The 25,739-nt window shown below is 38.6% G+C and overlaps 1 long non-coding RNA gene and 1 other non-coding gene across 2 annotated transcripts in view; one reads left to right on the forward strand and one right to left on the reverse strand.

Moving 5' to 3' along the window:
* Positions 1-25,448, reverse strand: part of LOC105739640 — a 316,721-nt gene extending 291,273 nt beyond the window's left edge. Inside the window, exons 1-2 of the long non-coding RNA XR_001115590.2 lie at positions 25,304-25,448; positions 2,176-2,230 (exon numbers count right to left, since the gene is read on the reverse strand). This is a non-coding gene — a long non-coding RNA (uncharacterized LOC105739640). The remainder of the gene's footprint in view (positions 1-2,175; positions 2,231-25,303) is intronic.
* Positions 1-25,739, forward strand: part of LOC100602285 — a 68,976-nt gene that overhangs the window by 19,401 nt on the left and 23,836 nt on the right. The gene's annotated exons all lie outside the window — the stretch shown is intronic.

Consider the following 25,739-nt stretch of genomic DNA (forward strand, 5'->3'; position numbering starts at 1 on the left):
AGGAAACATGGACAATTAAATGGATTTTTAATATTTATTCAAACCTATTTTTATTTTAATAATAAGAAATTTCAGTTCTAACTTCAGAGGAATAACAGCAAAAGTATGGAAGTTGTTCAGTAGAACGCCATGAAGCATTGGGGCATCCCTGCAGCTCTTGGCACCCAAGGCACTTAGCACAGCCAAGAATAGAACATGCTCAATTTAGGTATGATTTTTTAAAAACCTATCCCCATACCCCCAATTTTTTTAATGCAACTTCTAACATTAAATCATATTAAAAAGAATACAATTTTAAAATTAGCAAATCAGTCATTTAAGAGGAAAGACAGACACATCAAATAGCTTGCATAATTTTATTGTTCAACTAGGTGTTAATTTTAGTACTAGAATTCCAGAAGGACAAAGTAAAAAGAAAACTACATTGCAATGTATTCCTTCTACCCGATTAAAAGAAACAAGAGCCTTTTAGTTTTTGTCTTCCTTGGAAAGTAAATTACATTCCCAGAATAAGGCACCCTTGAAGAAATTTAAAAATGTATCGCATGAATTCTGTAATAAGAGACAATGGACTCATAATAGACAATATCTTCCACTGAAGTTTTATAGAAGATCCAAAGCAACCAATAAAAAAGCATTTTTACAATTGATCCTGTGTTAAAGCCAGCCCACTCAAGTTCTCCACTCCTCATTTCAGGGGCAATATTTAAAATATTTAACAACAGAATGGCAGAAGCCTCAGTATTGGTGCAGAGTTCCAGAAGAATCTTGCTGTGTTAGGGTTATTTGTTTTATTTGCTGGATTGTGGGAATCTCCTGGGATCCTGAGGGAAGGCCTTGGACCGGAAGGGAGTTACTTAGGAGGCTGAATGCAGTGACTATTTATCAACTGGCATAGAAGTATTTTAATATTTTAACAATTGGTATGGCCATGCCCATACACGCTGCTGTGTATGTAAGTCTAGAGTGGGATGTGAAATACTACCTGTGACCAAAAGAGCAAATAAATCATAAATTCAGAGAATTTCTCCCAGCACTCCACCCCAATAATTTTAAGGTGATGGCTGGCTGTGATTTTCATTTCAGTGCTCCCAGGTAAATCAAAGGCAGCTGCCAGTCATGTTGAACACCCCCACCAAGACTGTAGTTGTGAAGCTTTAAATAAAATAACATTTTGCAGTAGATAAAGGTTGTTCAACTTCCTTTTCAATTTATGTTAAGAGCAGTTCAAGATTCCGACGTGGAGGTGACAGGTGACAGGTGGCAGGTGATGGTGTCACAGACTTAGAATTTATATCTTTTCCATTCACCTCATTTGGGTCAAATAAGCCAAGCTGATGAATAGCTAGGCACTTTCATCACTGCACAAGTAGCTCAGGAATCCTGCAAAGATCACTATTCCAGAGAAACACCTTTTCTATTTAAATCTTCAGAAAGTCAAGCTACATTGAATGTAAGTGACTTGGGTTGTTCATTTGCAAAACAATTAGACAGACACCATTATTTGATTTAATCTGACACTACATTAGTCTCATGCAGTGACATTGGATGTCATTGATAGCAACCTTAAAACAGAAAAAAAAACCCAAAAGAAGGAAAAGATTTCTTACTGGAGTAACCTAGTTCTACCTTGAGAACTCAGCACGTAAAACTGAAATCAACCTCCCTCCTCCCAAAATTAGCTCAGTTACAAAAACCCAAACTTCCTCATTCCTAGCACGTTCGGGGCCCTCTACATGAGAATAAAATTTAGAAAAGAGAGTAATCCACAAGAGAAATTCAGCCCTATTATTTGCGGACGTTGGATGAGAATGGCAATGCAGAAACACATATAGGAAAACATGGGTTACTAATGACAACCATCCCACATAGCAGGTAGAAGTTCGAACAGAGATTGGGTCCATTGGGCTGGCTTCCAGGGACTTGATAAAGGGGTTACTTCCTTGGTTATCTTACCATGACCTGAGGCTGATTCCAGGCATACTGTGTGAAAACAGGCACTCTCTGTGCACACACATCTCTGGACAGAACAGATATAAACCAGGTTTTTCAGGATGAAACCAGGCTGATGATTCATTAAGCTACAAGGAGACATGAGACCATTTGGACTGAGACATGAGCATTGGCAAGGACTTGGCCATTGAGATTTTAGCCTTCAGTGTCAATTTCACTTACCAGTGGTGTGGCCTTGGCACGGTACCTCACGTCTCTGAAAGCCTCAGGGTTTCATCTGCAAGATAAGGATAATGAAATTACCTCATGTCATTATTGTGAGAAGTTAACAAGTGATACATGTAAAATGTTTACCACAGGGCTAAGCCACAAAGCACATGTTCAAAACCTGAGAAAGCAGGTATTAAAGAAAGCAGAACTATGGAAAGTATATTATAATACCTGTAATATAGCAGTGACAAGGGACCCTAAATATTGAGATGAGGGAGCAAAAATTAAGGATAAATTATTGTTTATCTCTGATGTTATTTTGGACACCTAACATATTACTTGGTTTCAAAATTGGTTACTTGGCAGGGGGCAGGGAGGAAGGTTACTCTTTCATTGATCTGTAACTGGGATATATGTAGTTAAGATTTAAAAAATTTTCTAGACCATGTAACAAACCTGCACATGTACCTCCGAATCTAAAATAAAAGTTGGAAAAAAATTTTCCTGAAATCAAAAGTGCCTAATGTCTGAAATATTTTCCTTACCTGATTAGAGACAATGAGGTTTAAGTAATTCTATGAATATTATAATTTTTGGCAATTTAATACAGTGGACTGATAAAAATCCTAAATCAAGAGCAGTTATTTGGAGAGATCTCCTGAGTGCTTAACACTACACTTGGGGCTGAGAGATGTAAAGATGAAAAGTCTGTAAGCAACATGAAAATACAGCTGGACATGCTTTGATCACCACTCAATCACTCAATCTCAAGCATTAACTTGATCATTAAGATGCATCTCATAAACATTTGTGGAATGAATGAGCCAGTCTCAGAATTCCCATACTAAGAAGGGAAGGAGATGAATGAATAAATTATTAGGGGCAGCTCTGAGCAATCCTATATCTCAGTGAACAGCTCCTTGTTCATAGAGGCTGAGCGAGAGTCTATGTTGGTCAGCATGCCTAACTGAATGGCCAAGAAGGGGCCTAATAATGCCTATTTAGATTTTAGAGAAAAAAATAGTAGTCCCTTAGCATATCTTATAAAATAGCTGCTATTGTTCTTTTTCTTGGGAAAAAATATAATTACTGTAATTGTTTTAAGAAAGTATGTTCATTGCAGAAAATTTTTAAAATATAGAAAATAATAAAGGAATTGAAATCACTTATAATGCTATCATCTAGAAATGATCCTTATGAAGAAGGTTTTAGTATAATTGCTTCAACTGTATGAATGATAATTGGAACAGAGGGAAGATTCAAGAAGGAGAGGCCATATGAGAAACTAGCATCACCGTCTAATTGCAAGGTAGCTCAGTCTACCTGTGCTGTGGTAACAAAATATCACAGACTGGGTAAATTATAACGAACTAACGAACCAAAATGTATTTGCTCATAGTTCTGGAGGCTGAGAAGCCCAAGATCAAGGAAATAAGTGTCTAGGAAGGATTTTCTTTCTGTGTTATCTCACAGTAGAGGGACAAAAGAGAGTGACACAAAGAAAAGAACCAAACTCTCCCTTTTATAATTACTGCAATAACAAACTCACTCCCCCGATAATGGCATTAACCCATTCATGCCTAATCACCTCCCATTAGGCCCCCAGCTCCCAACACCGTTGCATTGGGCATTAAGTTTTCAATGCATGGTTTTGGGGCAACACATTCAAACCATAGCACAAGGTAATAAATATCAGAGTCACTGTAAAAGGATTGAGGAAAGGAGGATAACAGGACAAATTTAAGAGACAGAGAGATAGATAGATTTAAGACATATGTGGATGGATTTAAGATACACATGTATGTATATATTTTCCTTTTTAAGTAAAAAAAATTATTGCGACATACTTAATGTATCTCATTAAACATATTGCAATGATAATTAGTTCAAAAGATTAGCCACGTAATGCTGCTAGTATAATTAAGGGATAAATATTTCAGAATATGAATTAAGATAAGAGTAATAATCTTCAGGGATTTTTTTTTTATTTAATTGTGAAAGAAAAGTCAGTATCTATTTTAGAGACTTGGAACTGAAATGTGTGAGAAATTAAGATGAGGGGAAAAGATACTGGAAGCACTGGGGTATGAGTGGTAGCAGATGCCCAGGGAATCCATGAGTTACTGAGAAGCTGAGTGCTGAAGGCAGGGTGAAGGGGTAACAGACTTTTACAAGTTGTCCTCAGCTAGAAAACCAGGACAAGGCAAATGAAAAACTAGAGGCAGGAAATAAATAGTTTAAGTGTGGAGGCAACAATTTCATGTCTTAGCAAGAAAATTTCAAGGATGAATGTTGGTGGTAAGACAGTTATTTACATGCTTTTGATTGAAAATATTCTACAACTCGCTGTGAGCAGTGTCAGAGTGCTAGTAATTAATGGAAAGGATGGATGGTTAGGAAAAGAAAACAATGAATATATACCATAGGTTCATCAGATCAAAAAGGGCTTTCATTGAAATTAATTCAGAGCAAAAAGGTATTGAAAGGTATTGGATTTGGAGTTAGACTTCCTAGGTTAGAAGCCTGGTCATTCCACTGATGAGATGCAGGATTCTAGACAGTTTATTTCATCTCTCTGTGCTTTTGTTTTCTTCTAAAAATCAGGAAAAATAAGAGAACCACCTCACAAAGGTAGAGTGAGGATTAAATAAGCATCTATAAAGCACTTAATTCAGTGCCTGATACATAGTGACTGCTATGTAATTGTTTGGCAGTATCATCATCATCATTATTATTAAATGATTAATAAGATTTTATTAGAGATCAAGAGCTCAAATTTAATACAACAAACATTTTCTGAGCATTTTATAAATGCAATTACTAGGAAGAGTGACTGGGACATATTAAGACTTGTGTTTGGCCTCAATTCATGTTTTAAAAAATTTAATCAGTTTGGCAACAAGCTTTTACTGAGTGTCTAGATATGCCAGGTGTTCTACCTGGCAGAGCATGGAGACAATAACACAGTGTGATTCTAGCACAGGGTGATTAGTGCCATGACAGAGGCACACACAGGTGCTATAGGATCACAGAGTAGTGATCTTTTAGTCAGGAAGATGTCTGTGAACTCTTCCTTAAGGACATGAGGAAAACTAGTTGAGAGAGATACAGGACTGCAGGCTAGCCATGCAGCCATTACATTCAACCAGCTAGGTTCTGATCCATGGACGACCATGCCATGCAGAGCTTAAATACTGTGACTGTCATTCCTGGAGAAGTACAATCTCAAGGCTAATCTGAGGTGTGTGGATAAGTGAGGAGCAAGGGGAATATCTCAGAAGGTTTTTGGGAAGAGGTAGTTCTTAGAGTTGCTATAACAGAATGCCTGAGACTGGGTAGTTTATAAGGAAAATAAGTTTATTTAACTTATGATTCTGGTGACTGGAAAGTTCAAGACTGGGTACCTGCATCTGGTAAGGGCCTCACCTCCAAAAGCAGAAGGGAGCCAGTGTGTGCCAAGAGATTAAGTGGTGAGAGATGGGTGGGTTCCTATGGGGACAGAGGAAGTGGAGGAGGGTGCTGTCAGGATCTTTTTAACAACCAGCTCTCAAGTAATAAATACAGCAAGAACTCCCTGACTCTTGACAGAGGGCATTAATCTTCTCATAATTAATCCACCCACATGACCCAAATACTTCCCACCAGGCCCCACCTTCCAGCATTGCCACCTTGGGAATCAAATTGGAACATGAGGTTTGAAGAGGACAAACATCCAAATCATAGACATGGACCCTGAATGATAATGCATTAACATATAGAAATGTGAAAGGAAAGAGCATTCTTAAAAAAAAAAAAAATAGGATAAGCCAAAGGAGAAGGTTGGGGTGAGTGAGAAGAAAAGCATATAGAATATGTATTGAGGTACTGCTGCTGTGTGAATTTATTAGCAGAGAAAGGGGTACAGTGTGATTTTTTAAAAAACACTGGGCATTTTCAGAGGGCCTGGTGGTATAGGAAGGCCATTTTTGGATTAAATAGTCTGATTTGATTCTGAAATTTATCAGTCTTAAATATTCCTTAAAAAGAAGTGCATTATCAGAAGATAATTCCAAGTTCATTATGAAGGAGCTAGTGGAAGTAGAGTGGCATATTTGGCTACAGCTACAAAGATGAAAAGAGAAGAGATAAACTAGGGAAGTTGCTTAGGAAGACCAAGAAGAGGTAATCGCTTTCGCCACTTCTATTCAACATAGTACTAAAAATCCTAGCCAGATAAACCAGGCAAGGAAAAGAAATTAAAGGCATCCAAATTGGAAAAGAGGAAGTCAAGTTATTCCTGTTCACTGATTATATAATCTTACATCTAGAACAACTAAAGACTCCACCAAAAATGTCTAGATTTGATAAATGAATTCAGCAGGATGCAAAATCAGTGTACAAAAATCAGTATTAATTCTATATACCAATTACAATCTAACTGAGAACCAAATCAAGAAGACAATCCCATTTACAATAGCTACAAAAAATAATGAAATATCTAGGTATATATTTAACTAAGAAGGCAAAATATTTCTACAAGGAAAAATAGAAAATGCTGATGAAAGAAATCATAGATAACATAAACAAATGGAAAAACATCTCCTGCTCATGGGTTAGAAGAATTAATATTGATATCATTAAAATGACAATCCTGCTCAAGGCAATCTACAGAGTTAATGTAATCTCTATCAAAATACCAACATCATTTTTCAAAGAATTAGAAAAACAATCATAATATTCATACAGAACCAGAAAAGAGCCCAAATTGCCAAACCAATCCTAAGCAAAAAGAACAAAGCTGAAGACATCACATTACCTGATTTCATACTTTACTACAAGTCAATAGTAACCAAAACAGTATGGTACTATTATAAAAATAGACACATAGATTGGTGGAACAAAATAAACATCCCAGAAATAAAGCCACATTTTTATAGCCAACTGATATTTGACAAAATAGACAAGAACATACACTAGAGAAAGGACAACCTTTTCAATAAACAGTCTGGGAAAATTGGATCATCGTATGCAGAAAAGTGAAACTGAACCCCTATCTTTCACTGTATACAAAAATCAACTTCAGATGAATCAAAGACATAAACATAAGACCTAAAACTATATAAAAAACACTAGAAGAAAACCTAGGAAAAACTCTTCTGGACATTGGTCTAGGTAAAGAATTCATGACTAAGATCCCCAAAGCACCAGCAACAAAAACAAAAATAGAAAAATGAGACTTAAACTAAAAAGCTTCTGCACAGCAAAAGAAATAATCAGTAGAGTGAACAGACAATCTACAGAATGGGAGAAAATATTTGCGAACTATTTGTCTGACAGAGGATTCATATCTAGAAATTACAAGAAGTTCAAACAACTCAACAAAAAATCAAAGAAATAATCCCATTAAAAAGTGGGCAAAAGACATTAATAGACATTTCTCGAAAGAAGACATAAAAATGGCCAACAGACATGAAAAATGCTCAACATCACTAATTATTAGAGAAGTTCAAAGTAAAACTACAGTATCATCTTAACACTAGTCAGAATGGCTATTATTGAAAAGATAAAGTATAACAAATATTGGTGAGTTTGTAGAGGAAAGGGAACTCTTATACACTGTCCCTGGGAATGTAAATTAGCACAACCTCTATGGAAAACAGCGTGGTGATTTCTCAAAAACTAAAAACAGAACTACTATTCTATCCAGCAATCCCATTATTGGGTGTCTATGCACAGGAAAAGAAATCATTGTATCAAAAAGATACCTGTGCCCGTATGTTTACTGCAGCACTAGTCACAATAGCAAAAATACAGAATCAACCTTAGTGTTTATCAACAAATGACTGGATAAAGAAAATGTGGCATATATACCCAATGGGATACTATTCAGCCATAAAAAGAATGAAATCATGTTTTTTGCAGCACAATGGATGGAATTAGAGACCATTATCTTAAGTGAAGCAAGTCAGACACAGAAGACAAATACCACATATTCTTACTTATAAGTGGGAGCTAAATAATGAGTACACAAAGGTGTAGAGTGTCAAATGATAGATAATGAAGACTCAAAAAGGTAAGGGGGCTGAGGGGGGTGGATGATGGAGGTTTTGGGGTACAGTGTACTTTATTTGGGTGATGGATACTTTAAAAGCCCCGACTTCACCACTACACAATCTATGCATGTAACAAAATTACACATATGTCCCATAAATTTATACAAATTTAAAAAAGAAGAGGTGATCAGCAATGTCATGCCGAAGTTTAGTGATTTGCTTTGTTTAAAATGATCACACACAGCTATTCAAAGTAATTTTTCTGTATAACATAAATGTTCCATGTACCATTTTTAAACTGGAAGGGAATAGATGATTCATTGCCTTAGAGAATATTGCTTTCTTTATAATATACTTTTAAAGTAAAATAAAAAAATTTTAAAGTTTACCAAATTTTTGAGCACATGCCTATGAGTAATCTTAAAGTCTAACACACTCCTAGCAATTTAGAAGAAAGTTTCTGTGGAAACACATTTTCCAGTAGTCTATAATCATCTACAGTCTGCTTTGTACCGTGCACAGAAATATTTAAGTGTGTTGATGATATTCATTTTCACTTGCAATCTGGTTTAACTGGCAACTGGCAAAACCAGTTAAAATTAAGAAGATGGATATTTTGAGCTAAACTACAAACAATTCTGCTGGAAATAGAACGTGATAACTAAATTGCTATCATTCATGCCTTGCTCTCTAGAATCTGGCTAATGGAGGATTGAAGAGGCTACAACTTTCCTACATTGAACATAACAAAACAGACCAATAAATTGGCTCTCCTTGAGCATCTGAAATTTCCTCCAGACATCTCACAAATTCAAAGAGAAAGTTAGTGCCAGAACAAATATTATACTCAACAATTTCAACGACTAATATGTTAAGCAGGCATTTCTCTCTAAACACTATAGAACTAAAAAAAAAATACCCTAGTTTAAGGGCAGGTTTAATCCACCACTGTGTGCATACCACACAGGGATAAGGAGATCATTAATCTGAACCAGCTTTAGCAGTTAATTAAAATATTTGGTGTGTCACTCAGAGTGTTTCTCTAAACTTAACTATTATTGGGATTTAGAATCTCTTTAAACTAACAAAAAAAGAAGAGCCATCTTAGAGAGAGGATGGAAGAAAAGCGTCTGTTCTGCAAAACATCCCACAGCAATTGGCTTGGTTTCTCTGCTAATTATGCTCCACATCAGGCTGGGAGATTTAACAGGTAAGCTTTTATTATTTGCTGTGGTCTCTTTGTTGGAAGATGCCCCCTCTGGTGGCCATAAATCTATTTTTAAAGGAAAACAATTAGTTACAAGTGCGTCTCAAAAATTGATGATGGGGAGAGGAAATCAAAATACTTTAGACCCAAAGCTTATTTTGTTTTTTTGTGGCATTGGCTGTTCGTTCTCTCCAAACTTTTAGTTACTTCATACACATGGACAAGAAGCATCACTGTCAACTTTAATATCTATCTAACAGACTGCATGAGAATACCCAAAAGCAAAAGCAAAATTGTGTCCCAAGACTCTAATAAGAGAAAGATGCCACAGAGAAAAGAAGATCTGAGCAGATCAGTCTTTGAGGTAGAACAATCCAGATTTTTGGTTTCTTGCCAACTGCCAAAGAATTTCAAGAAAACCCATCTCACCACTGCAAGAGGAGACCATAGAGGTCTTTGGAAAAACACATGGGAGAGGTACTTCTCCTCCCATTCCTTCACTATAAGGAATCATATAATAGTAATTTTCAATCAAAACAAAAAAGCATTGCTGACAAATTTTATGTCACTATGGCAGAAAGTCTATAATAACTGAAGTTCTAGCAGTTATGAGACCTTCTTTATAAAAACACCAGTGTCTATTTCATCTCATTGTTCTAGTCCTATAACATTAAGCCTAGTGAAACTCAATATGCAATTAATTAGATATAACTTTAATTGCAGTGAATCAATAAATTATTTAACAAATATGCTAAGTGAAAAATCAATCTAGTCTCCAACCTAAACTTCACAAAGCTCTCAGAATTTCTATTTAATCACTTCTAAGTGATTCTCCAACAGAATCAGCCAGCTTCAGCCTTTACTTAGTCAGTCCATCAGCTTGGAATGACCTCCTTCCTTCTGTTCTTCCTCTAAGTTCCAATCAGTGCTCACTGAAAATCCCATCTCCCCTAAGAATTCTGTACCCACAGGAGGCTACATCTTTCCCTGAATTCTACTGGAGTCACATGTATTGTCTTTTGTCATTTACCTATTTGTAAGTGATTTGTAGCTCTTCAGCTAAACTGTGCAGTCTTGAAAATCAGGATACATGATTCTTTTTTTTGTATACTTGTATATGATTCTTTTTTTTGTATACTTGCACAAAAGTGGTATTCATTAAATATTGCTGTACAAGTCAATGAGTTAAGTATATTTAAAGAAAAACAAATCAATCATCAAACAACACATATTTATTAAGACCCTACTTTGTATGAAGTGTAATCCTATGGACAAAGGATGACATATGTACACACACACACACACAGACCCCCAGGGTCTTGATCAAGTAGCTTTATTTTATACCTAGGAAAATAAGACCTAAAGTGGTACAAGATAGCCAATGATGCATAGATACTAAGTATAAAATGGGCAATTAAAACTTATGAGCATAATTTTTAATTTATATATGTATATAATTTATGTACATTTGAGTATAAGTGGAATGTTGAAAGCAGATGGAGCCAGCATTCCAGGCAGAATGTGTCACCACGTAAAGCTTTATCCCACCGCAAACACAGTGTCAGGGGTAATCCAAGTGTTTGGAGTTGTGTCCTATTAAAGTCTTGGTTGATTTTATTGGCACTCATACAAAAAAGTTATAATGCTTTTATATCCATATAATATATATATATTTAAGTTAGAGACATTAAAAATAATTAAAAGTAATCTCTTCATAGCACTTCTTTGGGAAAACTGACACAACCTTATTATAAAACAAAAGAGTAGGTACTACCTCAAGCAAGTTAAATACTGTTTGCCTTCGTAGACTGTATGCATATCTACATTACAGAACATTTATTATTGAGGATTTTGAGAAAGACTCTTAGCCTAACTGAACTCAGTTTCATAATGTTACATAATTGTGCATGTTCTTCATCTATAAAATAAGAGCATTAAAAAAGTGATAGCCGAGTTTCCTTTAAGCTTGCTTTATTTGTCCAAAACAAATACCAGAGACACCGCCTGACTAGAATGAAATGTCTCCTAGCTGTTCATACTAAGTAATTACTTTTATATAATGCATTCAGCCTGGAGAACTCAAGGATCTCTGAGATTCTACTCTATCTTATTATCAGAAAATCTCCGTAAGATGGGTGTTATTGTCACCGCTCTTTAAGAAGTTAAATGAAGGCTTAGAGAAATGAAGTTGCTTGTTTATGGAAGGTCAAAGAAAAGAAAAGCAGGCAGAGCCAGGAATACACCTGACATTGTGGACCGTTTCCTCTGCCATACCCTAGAAGCATCTCAAGAACAGATTGACAGTAAATACCACTTTTCTGGGTTTAAAAAAAAAAATGTATGGAAACATGGAGGCAAAGACTGGATCTGCTCACTGGAGAGGCAGAGAGTTGTCCTCTAGTTGGACCAAGTGATCTGTACCGTTAGATGCACTTGAGTGAACCAGTGGGGTAAAAGGTTTTAAGTGTCTCAAAAAAGAGAACTGTTTCTACTGCCTTCATTGAAAAGTCTGGATTCTGCACACTTCTCTGGGTCCAAGACACTCTCTTTCAGGACTACAGCTCTGAGAATTCCAAGCTTGAAATGTAACTTACACATCAATTATCACTCTGTCAATTTTACAGGTAAGAAAATAGCACAAGGCATATACAATTCACGGATTTTGAAGCCACCTGAAATGAATTTTGAAATAGAGATCTGCCAACTTTTTCACTTGTGAAATCTGGAGTATGATGGGTAACCTCTCTACCCTACCTTATCTGCAAAGCAGAGGTAACAATACATTACTCCTATGAGTGTTTCAGGCATTAGATTATTATGCAAAGAAGCTATCATGGTGGGGTCACTTAGTTGCTGTCTAATTATTGCTAACCTGGAAGGCTTTGGGGATGGTAATTTAACTAAGTCACAAAGTTCCATAAGGAAAGTGTTCAGGGCTTTCTCTAGTTGCCTCATTTCCCTATAAAACAGGGTCTCTACAGAAGAACCACTGTTAGCATTTTGTTACTAATTCTAAAAAAGCACTAAGCTTTGTCTTTAGCCACTAGATTGATTAGAGTGAGCAAGGACTGGGGGCCTGAGGCGAATCACTATGGGGAATAAATTAGGCAGAGTGAAGAATGAAACTCATTGTTATGCAAACACAGGTTAAAAATGCAGTTGTGTGAATTTTGTTTCGCTTTGTTTTAATGAAGGAGTGAGGTTTGTGGTTTTAGCAGACTCCCTCAGAAGGGGACCATTTCCACCCCAGGACTCTTTCCATGGAAGGCCAGTGGTAAACCTAAGGCAGCTGGTAAGTTTAGCACTTTTTGTTGTCCAAGAAAGTGTGTAAGAAACAAGGGCCAGCATTTTCATTGGACTGTCAAAGCAAAGATTGCAATAATTTTGTAAAATTTTCAAAAAAATGATAACTCTGTGAAGTGAAGGCAATGTTAATTAGCTTGATCATGGCAATCCTCTCACAATGTCTGCACATGTCAAAGCATCATCACATAGTACACTGTAAATATATACAGTGTTTGTCAATTATACCAAAATAAAGCCGGAAAAAAAGGAAAAGAAAAGAAACATGAAAAGAAAGTGACAATTGATATACATGTTGTGTAGCATCAAATAAAACTGCATGTGAACTAACATGTTTGCAGAAACAGAGGAACTCAACAGTTAATGTCAATCTTATGAAATAAATATTCTTAAGATGTTTATATAGGAGTATAGTTTATGCAATTAATATGTTCTTAAAACTTTAGGAGCAAACATAACATAATTTTTACAAACTAAAACTTTTTGTCATGCTAGGAGGAAAAACATTTGAAAGGACATTCTCTGGTCAATATTTCTATAAAAGTTACTTATCTCATTTTAATGTTAATTCTGTATGTTGTAAACTGATTCATCCTGAGGCCCACTTTTTGTTAATGAATTCTTATCAAAAAGCAAATTCCTTTAGGGCTTAAAAAAATTGTAGCACACAAAATCACACAGGCAAGGAAGACTTTAAGGCTGTCGCAATAATGGAAAGGGCACCAGAACTCAGTCTTAACTCCACTGGTAAAAAATGGCTGGAGAGCTTTTAAGAGCTAAGATTGGGGATGGAGGAGGCATTTTAGGGCATCTGTTGGCTTATTGGCCTTACCCAGTGGAAAAGTACATTTCCTCCTATCTTCAGGACAGGAGGCAGTTTTACAACTTGGAAAATGTTAGGCTCCTATCCTCCCGTAGAAACTGGGAGATAGGGATGCTATCTTTTTTGATTATTTCTTTTCAAAGAGATGACTCCCAGATCCTTGAGAAAGACAGTTCTGAGTTGCAAAACTGGCAAGAAGCTTTTAATAAGATTTTCAACTCCAAGACATAGAGGAAGAATTTAAAATTGCAATTTTTTAAAAGTAAATATTTATTTAAAAAAAGGAAGGCAAGGATCCTAGAGGTATGAAGAACCGTCTAAAGTTTAGAAAAGCTGAGAGGAACATTGAGGCCTCCTTGAACAGACTCATCATAAAGGAATTTTAAAGAGAGAACCTGGGCTCCCTCACACTTCAAAATGTTCTATAATATCTTAGTACATAAAATGTGTCTTTGGGTTCTCATTCCACTGTCCCATCGGACGCCCTCATGTTCCCCCTCCTACCTTACCCCCATAGGCAGCCTCCCCACACACAAATGCACCTGCAAATCATTCCTACCCCATTTTCCTCCTTTTTTGCAAAGTCCTCAGGCTGGAAAACCTAATTTTGTTCCTCAGTGAGGCTTCCTTGCCTCATGCACCTCACTTGTGTTCTCAGTGGGTTGCCTGATGCCATCAACTCTGTGTTCATGCCCTAATGGAAGGCTCATGGTAGATTATTGTGTCATCCTTCTAAGGATGCCTGCATATGTACAGTGGACATTTGGGAACAAAATATCTAACTCACTAGACAAGCCCTCTAGAAATTAGTGCTAATGAAATGTGAACAAGGCAGACAATTTGGGTTGAAGATAAGGTGGAGATGAGTGTAGTCTTCAGAGCCTCCCCTAAATTTCAGCACACGGCTTTCCCTTTCCCTGGTGTGTTCTTTCAAAACCAATGGTGGCACTAAAGCATCCCAGAGGGCTGATGACAAATGGGTGCATCACCCCAGCCCTGCATGGAGGAGGGTGGGAGGAGAAGGGAGAAGGGTGTGTAGAAGCTCTCAGAAAGTTTTCAGGCTTTTTACCTCTTTATGTATATTTTCTTTTATGATCATCACAACACTCACTATCTTTATGCACAAGCTCATTTTCAAAAAAACATAAAATAGGCCAGGAGCAATGGCTCATGCCTGTAATCCCAGCACTTTGGGAGGCCGAGGCAGGTGGATCATCTGAGGTCAGGAGTTCGAGACCAGCCTGGCCAACATGGCAAAACTCCATCTCTACTAAAAATACAAAAATTACCTGGGTGTGGTTGCATGCACCTGTAATCTCAGCTACTCTGGAGGCTAAGGCAGGAGAATCACTTGAACCCAGGAGGCGGAGGTTGAAGTGAGCTGAGATCGTGGCCTTGCACTCTAGCCTGGGTGATAGAGGGAGACTCCAGCTCAAACAAACAAACAAACAAAACCCATAAAATAAATGAATATTTTTATGAATAAGTACCAAAGGAGATATCAGAAAGTTCCAGTATAGACATAGAGTGTAAATGTCTTCAGTCAAACCAGAATCCTCCTGACTCATAGCACACCCGGAATGTCCACTTAGTCCCATCCAGCAATCCTCTGGTTAAGGGCTTGGAGAAAGGAATTGAGGCACCTGTCTCCTCCCCCAAAGTAGAATTCAGAAGACATTCCTAAATATACAGGCAGGGAGAACCTCTCTGGAAAGTTTGCACTTTAGAACCCTGAACGTTATATTTTCTTTTTTTTTTTTTTTTTTTTTGAGACGGAGTCTCGCTCTGTCGCCCAGGCTGGAGTGCAGTGGCGAATCTGGCTCACTGCAAGCTCTGCCTCCCGGGTTCACGCCATTCTCCTGCCTCAGCCTCCCGAGGAGCTGGGACTGCAGGCGCCCGCCACCACGCCCGGCTAATTTTTTTGTATTTTCAGTAGAGACGGGGTTTCGCCGGGTTAGCCAGGATCATCTTGATCTCCTGACCTTGGGATCTGCCCGCCTCGGCCTCCCAATGTGCTGGGATTACAGGCGTGAGCCACCGCGCCCGGCCATTTTCTTTCATTTTTATGTGCTTCCCATAAATGTCATGAATCTCTGCTTAAGATTTTATAAATAATTATTCGTGATATTTGAGAGAATTTCAAGTTTCGGTGTGCTTTAGAGAGCCTGCAGAGTCAGCCTCCAAAGAAACATTATGGAAAACGGTGGCCTCTTCCTACCCACGACTGGGTGGTCGCCCAGCAGCAAAGATCAAGGTTATTGATCTCTTCTCTATACATCTGCCCTACACATTTGGGTCTACTGCTGAGGTTGAGTATTACTGGCCATCCTTTCCCTGCAGGTGAAACAAGGTCTTTCGGGTAATACAGCCCAAATACAGCACTTACACCTTTCCCTGAAACTGGGAAGAGAGCAGAAAGCGTGTCTCCTCACGCTTATGGGCAGTGTAACTAACTTAGGGTCTAAGCCTGTGGGTCTTCTAAGTCTTATAAGTTCTTACCTTCCATTATGTGCAAGCCACCTGGGGAAAGGTGCAGGGGGCAGGAGCTTGGAGGGCAGAAATTTTGAACTTGAAAGAAATAGTCAAATCAAGGAAAATAATTAAATAATTTATAGCTCTTTTCCAGGATAAATATGCAACTACTCCTCTTGGGGTAATAATGATAATAATCTCTTTTTCTGCTTTTTACTCAGACATAAGCATTGTGCTGCATTATCTGCTAGGTTTTTATTTTAAATTGGAAAGCTAAGTATCATTTTCACTAGAAAACTAAGTAAATTGCTAAGGCAGTAAGTGGCAGAGTGAAGTGTAGTTCCCTGGTCCCTCTGACTATAGCCCACGCTTGTGCTGTCTCTGCCTAGTGTAGGGAGTAGTTAATTCTAGAATACCGTGCAAGAGCGGAAAGACCAGGAGTTTGAGTGTCAGAATAACATGGCTTTCTCTGAATGCAAACTCTGCAATATACTCAATGTATAACCTTAGAAAAGTTGTTTAACACCTCTTACTGTCAGTTTCCAACCTATAAAATATAAGAAATTGTCATGATAGCTCTCAGTAGAAGGCTCAGGATATAGGAATAGGCTCACAGTAACTATTACTTCTTTTCCTTCCTGGAGTATGGGGGTGGGGAGAACTATTGTTTTCTAAACAAGGAATTGAGAAAAACCCAGTAAAATTGCTGGCATCTCAGTAGGGGGAATAATGTGTCCAAATGAAAACCCAAAAGTCATTGATTATGAAGTAAAATAGAAAAGATTCTTTCTGTAAAGAGAGATCAATGATTAGAGAAAGACACCCAGGTTAGAGCAGGTTGAAGATAGGCAAGATTTGTAATAAATATTTATAAAACAATGAAGAAAGAGGAGAAATAGAAGAATTAATAGCCAGTCTGATAAAATGCTGGCCAATCCGTAAGTATAGAATCTTGCTCATCAAGATCAACAAGATCATACCACTAAATTGTATTACATTATTGTCCTCTGTTCTCAATAAAAATAAACACCAGAAATAGTGTTTATCTTTGAGAAAAATGCATATGCTAATCTTAAATCAAGTCCACATATTTTATTCCAATGGAAATATGAATATTTTCCTGGTAAATCTGCCTTAACATCCTATGATAGATGTTCCCATTGTTCTTCAGGAACAAACAAGGTAGGATTTTTTTTTTTTGAGCAATGTGCAAAATGGAAACGTTTGAAAAATAGTTTCTTAAATCTCAGTGTGTAGTCGCTAATGGGCTATGACAAGCTATTTTTCCAGTCTTCCATTTTCAATCCATATTTCTGAATAGCTTTATGAGATTTTGCATTAGTTTCACAGATTTCCCCAAATGATTATGCCGCAGTAATAGAATAAGGAGCATCTGCAGCAGGCTGATTGTATCACACAGTGTTTACTGAGAATGAAGGACTGTCGCATGCATGCTGATCCGAGAAATAAGCTTGAAGATTACTATTATTAAACAACCAACTGTTAAAAGATCCACACAACATATTAAGGGGAAATATAGAATGAATTGGTTTTGTTGCTTAAGCCAAATATTTTGGAATTCATCCACATTAAGCTCTCAGTTTTTCTCACCATGGTCCTTGATTTTGTGATAAGTTTGCATACATTATTCTTCCCAGAGGTACATTTAGTTTAATTAAATTTTACTATTAAAAAGTATTAAAGCCAGCTTCTCATAATCCTTAGGAAACCTGGCGTGGAAACACATTGCTTCCCTAACACTTTCCTGAAGGAGCTTGGAGGACTTGACTCAGGCATATTGAGAGACCAGAAAGCCATCCAGAGAGGGCAGGAACCCAGCCATCCACCACCTGGTTCTACTCCCACCCTAAGGTCTGCCGCCTCCAGGCAGCATCACATGGTAACAGGGCTAGAGTTTAAGACACTTGTGTTCTACTTTGGAATCTACCAGCTGACTTAGTCTTTTCATATTCTGTTTTAAAATATTATGATTATGTATTTTCCTTACTATCCTATAAATAAGAATTCACATTTGAAACACCAAAAATGACAGGGTATCAGGGAACTTATTTTCCATTTGAGCTGCATTCAGAAGCTTCTGCTGTCCTCATGCTCTCCCCCAGTGTTGGCTGAGAACCTACTGTGTGCCACGTATTAGGCTGGAATCTGGGCGTACAGAGGTGAGTAAGGTCAAATGCTCTCCACCAAGAGATTTACAGTCTCATCATGAAAATGCCCTGCCTTAATCCCTATCTCACACTGACAGCTGGTCTTGAAGGAGGAAGAGCTGCAAGTTCTGCTACTCATTCCGAAGGGAGGAAATGGAAAAACATGGTATGTCACAATAAGGCAACCATCCTGATGAAATAAATGTTAAAGTATGCAAACTATATATTTGAAGGTAGTTTGTCATCTATTTTTTCTCACAGAGTCTTTCCTCTGATGGATTACTGAGTGCTTATTTGATCCATGATTGTCAATCATCCATCCTTGCAACATTTAACAAGACAGAGACCCACTCTGTTCTCAGAAAGCACCACACAGAGATTCTAAAGCACTAATCAGGATGTAGAAAAACACCCCAGTCACCCTGCATTGGAAACGGAGAAGTGCTTTCGGAGTCATACTTCCTGCTGCGAGGTCATTAGCAGTGCGTCCATCCACAGCAAAGTGTTTTGCCACAGGTAATAATGGCTTAGTTTTTCCTAATGTTTTCCAAGTGTAGCATGAATGAACCAGCCAGTGTTTCTGTCAGGCCAAAGCAAAGCCTCTTTCATTGTTTATTTTATTCTGCATTTCTTACTTAGCAGCAGAGATCTTTTTAAACTTCTAAATAACTCGTGCAAAAAAAAATTATCTGAAATATGGACACAGATACAGGTAAATGTCTAGACAAGGCTAAGTCACTTCCAAAAAGGAGGTCCCTAAGTCCTCTGTGCCGGTATCTTTGTAGGTCACCATAAAAAAATCTCAAGCATTTCTTCTTCAAAAAATGTCCCATTTATACCCCCAAAGTCTTTCCAATTTACCTTTCTATGCTACTATTCCTCTATAGTACTGTCAGTCTAGTAGAACCCAGTTAGCTGGTTACATTGTTCAAACTGTTTTACTATCATCCAGTTGTACAGACAGAAATAGACAGGCTTATACTCCAGCTGAACTGAATGTCCAGTACCAGCTTAAGGTATGTTACTGCTCCAAGCCTCAGTTTTCTCAGTAAAATGCAACTAATAAGCAGATATTCTTTGCAGAGTAAGGAGAGGTTAGGTTATGCTACGATAACAAACAATCCTTCACTCAGTGGCTTTACACAATAAAATTTTATTTCTTATTCATGCAAAGTCTTCTGTGGGACCAGAAGGCCTCTCAGGGATCCAAGATACCTAATAATTCTGACTCTACTATCTCAATACAAAGCTCCCTTTTAGATGTCCAGGAGAAGATGGAGTAGAACAGGGGTGTCCAATCTTTTGGCTTCCATGGGCCACATTGGAAGAAGAATTGTCTTGGGCCACACATAAAATACACTAACGATAGCTGATGAGCTAAAAAAAAAAATTGCAGAAAAAAACTCATAATGATTTCAGAAAGTTTACAATTTTGTGTTGGGCTGCATTCAAAGCTATCCTGGGCCACATGCGGCCCACAGGCCACAGGTTAGACAAGCTTGGAGTGGAGAGTCTTGCACTGGCAATTAATTGAGTGCTTTAGCCTGAAGGCGGTGCACATCAAACCTCTTCCATGTCCAATGGCTGGAACAAAGTAAATGGCTACATCCAACCACAGGGAGTCTAGGAATTGCAGTATTCCATGTGGCAGGAAAAAAAAACAATATATTTCTGAGCATTAGTAATAATTATGTCTACCAGAGTTGTTGTTAAGATTAATGAAGTAATAGATAAAAAACTTCCCAGCATATCCAGTACACTTTCCAAACTGGTAGACACTGAATACATAGAAGGCACGATCATGATGATGACGATGAGGCCGATGATGACAGTGAATAGATGGCTCAATATGTAAATAAGTAAATTAGAAGGGTTTCATTTAATTACTCAAATATTCACATGCTTTATCACACGAAACACAAATTTGTTGTTAGTTCCAATTGTAATTCCTATTTCTACTACTAATGAGACAGGTGCCTTCTGACCAAAGCTGTCCTGATCAGTAAGAATCATGGTCTTTTCCACTTAATTTCTCCAACCTTTCACACCGTCTTGCATTACAGGCGGTTCCTAACATGACAAGCTATCATACTCTTTCACTAATGGGAACCCTCTTGAGGTCTGTTTCCTATGCACTGACCCCAGTTAAACAACTTTGTATTGCTGTCCCTGTTTCAAGACCCTGTTAGCCTACTTGCTAATGTTCGTCTCTTAAATTACTCATCAGAGTACCTCCCATAGGATCAAATACATTTTTCTCAAATCCTAAATGAAATATTACTCTTCTACAAATCCATTTCACACATCTACAGCAGTGATTTTTCAAATGTTGGGGTAAGGGAGATTGATGTGATGCAACATATTCTAGATGAGTTTTAGGCAGAGCTTTCTCCCCCTCCACATAAATGGGAAAAGAAATAAAAGTTAGTTTTTAATCCCCTGAATGGGGAAAATAGCACTAAATGTATTATGTTTCTTTCTTTTTCTCCAGGTTCCATCCTCCATTGTATAAATACTTTGCAGTCTTTGCCAAGGATCTACCCTATATATTTTTACACAGATGGATAGGTGAAAAAATATATAACCAAAGTATGTATTGGGGCCAACTGTACACTCATTCGGGGCTGGTTCCTCAGTGACAGTGTCTACCACACACCTAACACTATAAGATTGTGGATGTGACTTTCTTGACCTCCACCCTAGGGGCTGTATACGTAAGCACAGATAAGGAGTTGTTTCTCAATTCTTGTTTGTTTCACCCTTTATTTTCTTATCACCTCACATTTGTTCATCTGGTTCTAATTTATTAGTCCTGGGAGACAACTGTAAGAGGCCTTCTGTGACCAAGGAATGGGAATATACTGTCCTTGGCTCCAAAACAGCAGTAGCACTTGTGGTTAGATTGAACTAGCATAGTTACCTACTTCTCTGACCTGAGTTTTCATCTTTCCTTCTCTCTGTGCACCCACCTGAGGAGGGCGAATGGACCACAGTCAACTTATCATGCTAACCCATAATACTCATGTGTTTCATTTCTTTCTTTTATGATTCCCCTTCTCTCTCATTTTCCAAGCACCCCAAGCCATCCTTAGCTTCCTTTATAGATTTAAGCAAGTTCTTAGCATGCTGGCAATTTTCCAGGAAAATCTTACCCTTCCTTCAACTTTAACAAAGAGGGTATGTTGCTTCTTCAATTTGTAGAGTTGGATTATTATCCAGAAATCAGCAACCCCATTTTTTTTCTTAAGGCCAGTGGTCTCTCAACCTGGGTCTGAGGCTCTGCTATAAGTAATAGAAACCTGGATGTATAATTCTATGCCTTTACCTTAATCAGTAGCACACCAATCACCAATTGTAGATTTTTAGAGGTTGTTTGCCTGCCTTGTCTCAGCTCCCCTGCTTGTGCTCATTCTCTCCGTAGTTACAGCAGAATAATTGGTAAAGCCACCTTCAGTGGCCTGAGCCTGTTCTGGAGAACCCTGCTCATGGAGATGTAGAACCAGCCTATTGTCATCCCCATGGCCTTGGATATTATGGACAGGTCTCAGGTGGTAGGGCCTCACCGACCTTTAATCCTCCCTCCAGAAGGTGGATTTCAATCCTCTGACTCTACCCTATAAGATACATTGACCACATGCCTCTTCTTCTGGCCAAATTAACATAAACATGAGAATCCAAAGTTCTTTTGTATCTCCAATGTCATGGAGAATGCAGTATATTTCTGTACTTGGGCAAGCCTGGTTTCTATTCTCTAAATCCTCCACCACCATGTCTCCTGGAACACACGTGCAGAGGACTTTTTTCCATTCATTTTCATCAGTCAAAAATGCAGTAGGCAAAAGCCAATGCTTCCTCCGTGCGCATCTATCCCAATGCCTTCGGTACGCAGCCATCATCAATCCAGCATCTGAAGCTTGAAGGATTTCAGAGAGTTCCCTTCAGTTTTTCTCTTTCCTCGACACTATGCTGAATCACCAGTATTTATTTATCACCTTTATGGGAAGCACATATCATAGGTCACAGTCCTCCTCCTTACTCCTTCACATTCTCTCTCCTGCAGATGTCCCCAGTGTTTCGTAGCACAGGGCCTCTACCAAGCATTCTATTACTTGTCTGTTTCTCTGACCCAGAATATGAGCCCAGAATAATCGAGGTTAGGCACTTCTAAGCCAGGTCCATTTGCAATGAATCTGTCTTCACCTCCACCAAAGACTGTTAATTTCAGTGATGACTCAGGGATCTGAGCTCTTTTCTCCATGGGGCTCCACCATTTTGAATGTCTTCTCTTTCTGCCATGCAGAGATGAGAAAATGAGATTGAGAAGAGCATTTTGAAAAATATTTTATGGGCCAGGCCCGGAATTGGTGCACATCAATTATACCCTATTTCTTAGCCAAAATGTCACTATCTGTAAACAGCAATTTGCTCACTAGCTTTCAAGATTTTTTCTTCATGTATCATCCTCCAAGGTAACCAGGAGTTTTCATTTCTTCTGAGTACATAAACAGTGCAGTTGGCAAGTTTGCCACCTGAGCCACAATCAGGAACACAAAGAATGAAACAAAGTTGTGTTTCATTTTTCTTTTCTTATTCTGCTTGCTGGTATAATCCCAGTTGTTCCTGCATCATTTTTCTGCTCCTTGACTCACTGGAAGCATCATGACCCTACTTGGGTCCGTGTGTTCTCATTCCAGAGACACACACACGGGATGCCAGCCCATGGGTTAATTATCAGAACACTGACAAGGCAGCATTGATTCAAATGACAAATTAGTGTTATTTATATATTGGGGCAGCAGAGGCATTTTGCAAGTGTCATGATAGAACCCAGAAACTCCAGATGACAATGGAGGAAGGGGGTATGAATGACAGAAAGAGGAATGGGCAGAGGGAGAGGGCATCTTCGAACATTTGTTATTGGAACCAGAAGTTTCTAGGTGGTGACAAAATAGATCTAAGTTTGTAAAGGTGGAAATGAGTGAAACAGCCAGGAGCAGGTGTGGAGTAAAGACGTTGTTGCCAGGAAAGCCAGAGTGTAGGCATGGTCTCAGCCAACCTACGTCCAGGCTTCCAGGCATAGCACACATGCCCAGGTTTACAGAAACAAGCTGGGAGAAGCTAACCTCAAGAGCAAGGGGATTCAGAGGCTAAGCAGAGGTGCGCAATGGATCACTGGAGAAAATATACACAACACTTCTGAATTGAAGGGTAACCTGAAAATGCTGAGGTTCTGTAGCATTAAATAAACCTTCTAAAGTTCAGGTGCCAGTCAGGGCTTCAGCTTGTAGAAGTAGAAATCTCAAAGGCTAACTCTGTTGACAAATTGCTAGTATTCCCTTCCTTCCCTTAAGCCAGAATGTCATTGGAAACAATGTTACATGCATTCCTACAAAAGGTAGCACCCGGGTATGGCCAATTGCAGGGCATGAGAAAGCACAGGGATAAAAACCTTTCTAATTATATCTCTTCATTTTCACTCATAACTGCTATTTCTCCTTAATTTGGCTGATGTAAAAGTAACGGTGAGCTATTGGAAATTGTGATGCTTCCCTCACCTACTAACCAGGTTCTCCCTGTGTCATTTCAGAGGTATTTATTGTAGTATTGATATTATTGGATCAGGTATGGCCTCTTTAAGAAAATGAATTGAGCAACTGCATGGATCAAAATTTCATTTTAATGCAAATGTTGGGGGATAAGCGCACCATTGCCATCCTATCCCATACCTTTACCATAGTGTAAATGTAAGGCATCATTTCTTTGAACACATGTACTCTACACACACGTACACACACACCTGCACACACACATACACACCACCCACAGAAATATATAATGTTTATACAATTTTAGAGGGGTTTTTAAATTTTTAATGATCAATATCACTAGATAACATTTTTTTTTTTTTGAGATGGAATCTCACTCTGTCACTCAGGCTGGAGTGCAGTGGTACAATCAGTTCACTGTAACCTCTGTCTCCCAGGTTCAAGGGATCCTCCCACTTCAGCCTCCCTAGTAGCTTGGACTACAGGTGTGTGTCACCAAGCCTGACTAATTTTTGTATTTTTGGTAGAGACGAGGTTTCACCGTGTTAGCCAGGCTGGTCTCAAACTCCTGACCTCAGGTGATCCGCCCACCTCAGCCTCCCTAAGTGCTGGGATTACAGCCGTGAGACACCGCACCCGGCCTATAAAACATTTTTTATATGCACTGTGATACCTCAGGGAAGCTACATGGCAGGTGGAAGCAGAAAAATAAAAAACTGTCCTTTTTTTTCTGACTCTTTTGCTCTGAGGTCTTAGAGCACCCAAAGGGTTTGTGGAGCAGGTAAAGGGAGGGGAGCGGGGGTGGGGGGTAGGTGCTGAAGTAGTAAAGAAGAAGAGCAGGAAGAGCATGCTGGAGAAGCAGGGGGAGAGTGAGGGGTCTTACACCCCCTAGCCCCCACCACGAGAATAGAACAATTCCACAGGGCCTGGAGGAGGAAGGGTAGAGAGGCCTCTGGGTCCCAGGAGGCAGCTTGGGCCGGATTTCCTGGCAGATTTCAGAAGAAATGGACATAAGGTGAGTGTCCAGACAGGTCCCTGGGCAGCCTCAAAGAAAATTTTGTTTGTCCCGGGGAAGTGAAGAAGCAGCAGAAAACTGCCACTCCTGAAGGAGGCTCCCAAGCATAACACTTCCTAATTTCCCAAAGAGGATTTGCCCCTTCAAGGTAGGTAGAGTCCTTGCTACTTCTCTCCCAGCAAAATAAAACAAAATCTGCTGTACAATAAATCCCAGTCAGGGAACCCAATCACACCTCTTCTATGACATCCCCTGTCATTGTCAAAATCTGAACCAAAGCTGCTGAAGTGCCAGCACGTGAAGGCAAGAATCGTAATTGATTAAGGTGCAGGCTGGGTTCTCAGGAGGGGGAATCTTCTTTCTATGGATGCTTACAGTTCCGACACATAAATGAACACTCCCTTTTCTGTGCCTCAAAATTAAGCTGAAGTCTGCCTTCCTCTGTAATACACAATATGTCTATATTTCTTTATACAACTTTCTAGAGGAAATAGAAAGCAGAGAAGATGCAGACTTCAGGAACCCACTTATTATCCAAGGAGGATGAGCAAGACTCCAAGTGGTTATCCCATACCTGCTCCCCACAATATGCATCTAGAAGGTTCTTTCTCAGAAGAGCCTGCCACCTGCCACTCACAATGGAAACTTCACTATGAACTCTGCTACCCATTCTGGGTGGTATTAGGCAATGTGTCCCCATGTAGGTACCACCTATATCCATAGGTCCTTGCAAAAGACTCAACACTATGAGGATAGAATCTTTCTTTCTGTCAAGAAATAAAACCTACACCAGATTCCATTGTGACATAGGCAAGTCATGGACTGACATAAGAAATACATTTTTAAATAACCATATATATGTAAATATTTGCCTATTTGAAAACCTCACAATGCTTTCTGTGCCTGTAACTGTGACACTGTCCATGTCCACAGATCATTCTACATTTTTGAGGCTAAAATTAACATCACCACTGACTCTAGTATCTAAGCAATACCAAAAGAGTAGTTAC

This window comes from Nomascus leucogenys, chromosome 4, assembly GCF_006542625.1.
Source record: "Nomascus leucogenys isolate Asia chromosome 4, Asia_NLE_v1, whole genome shotgun sequence".
Lineage (NCBI taxonomy): Eukaryota > Metazoa > Chordata > Mammalia > Primates > Hylobatidae > Nomascus > Nomascus leucogenys.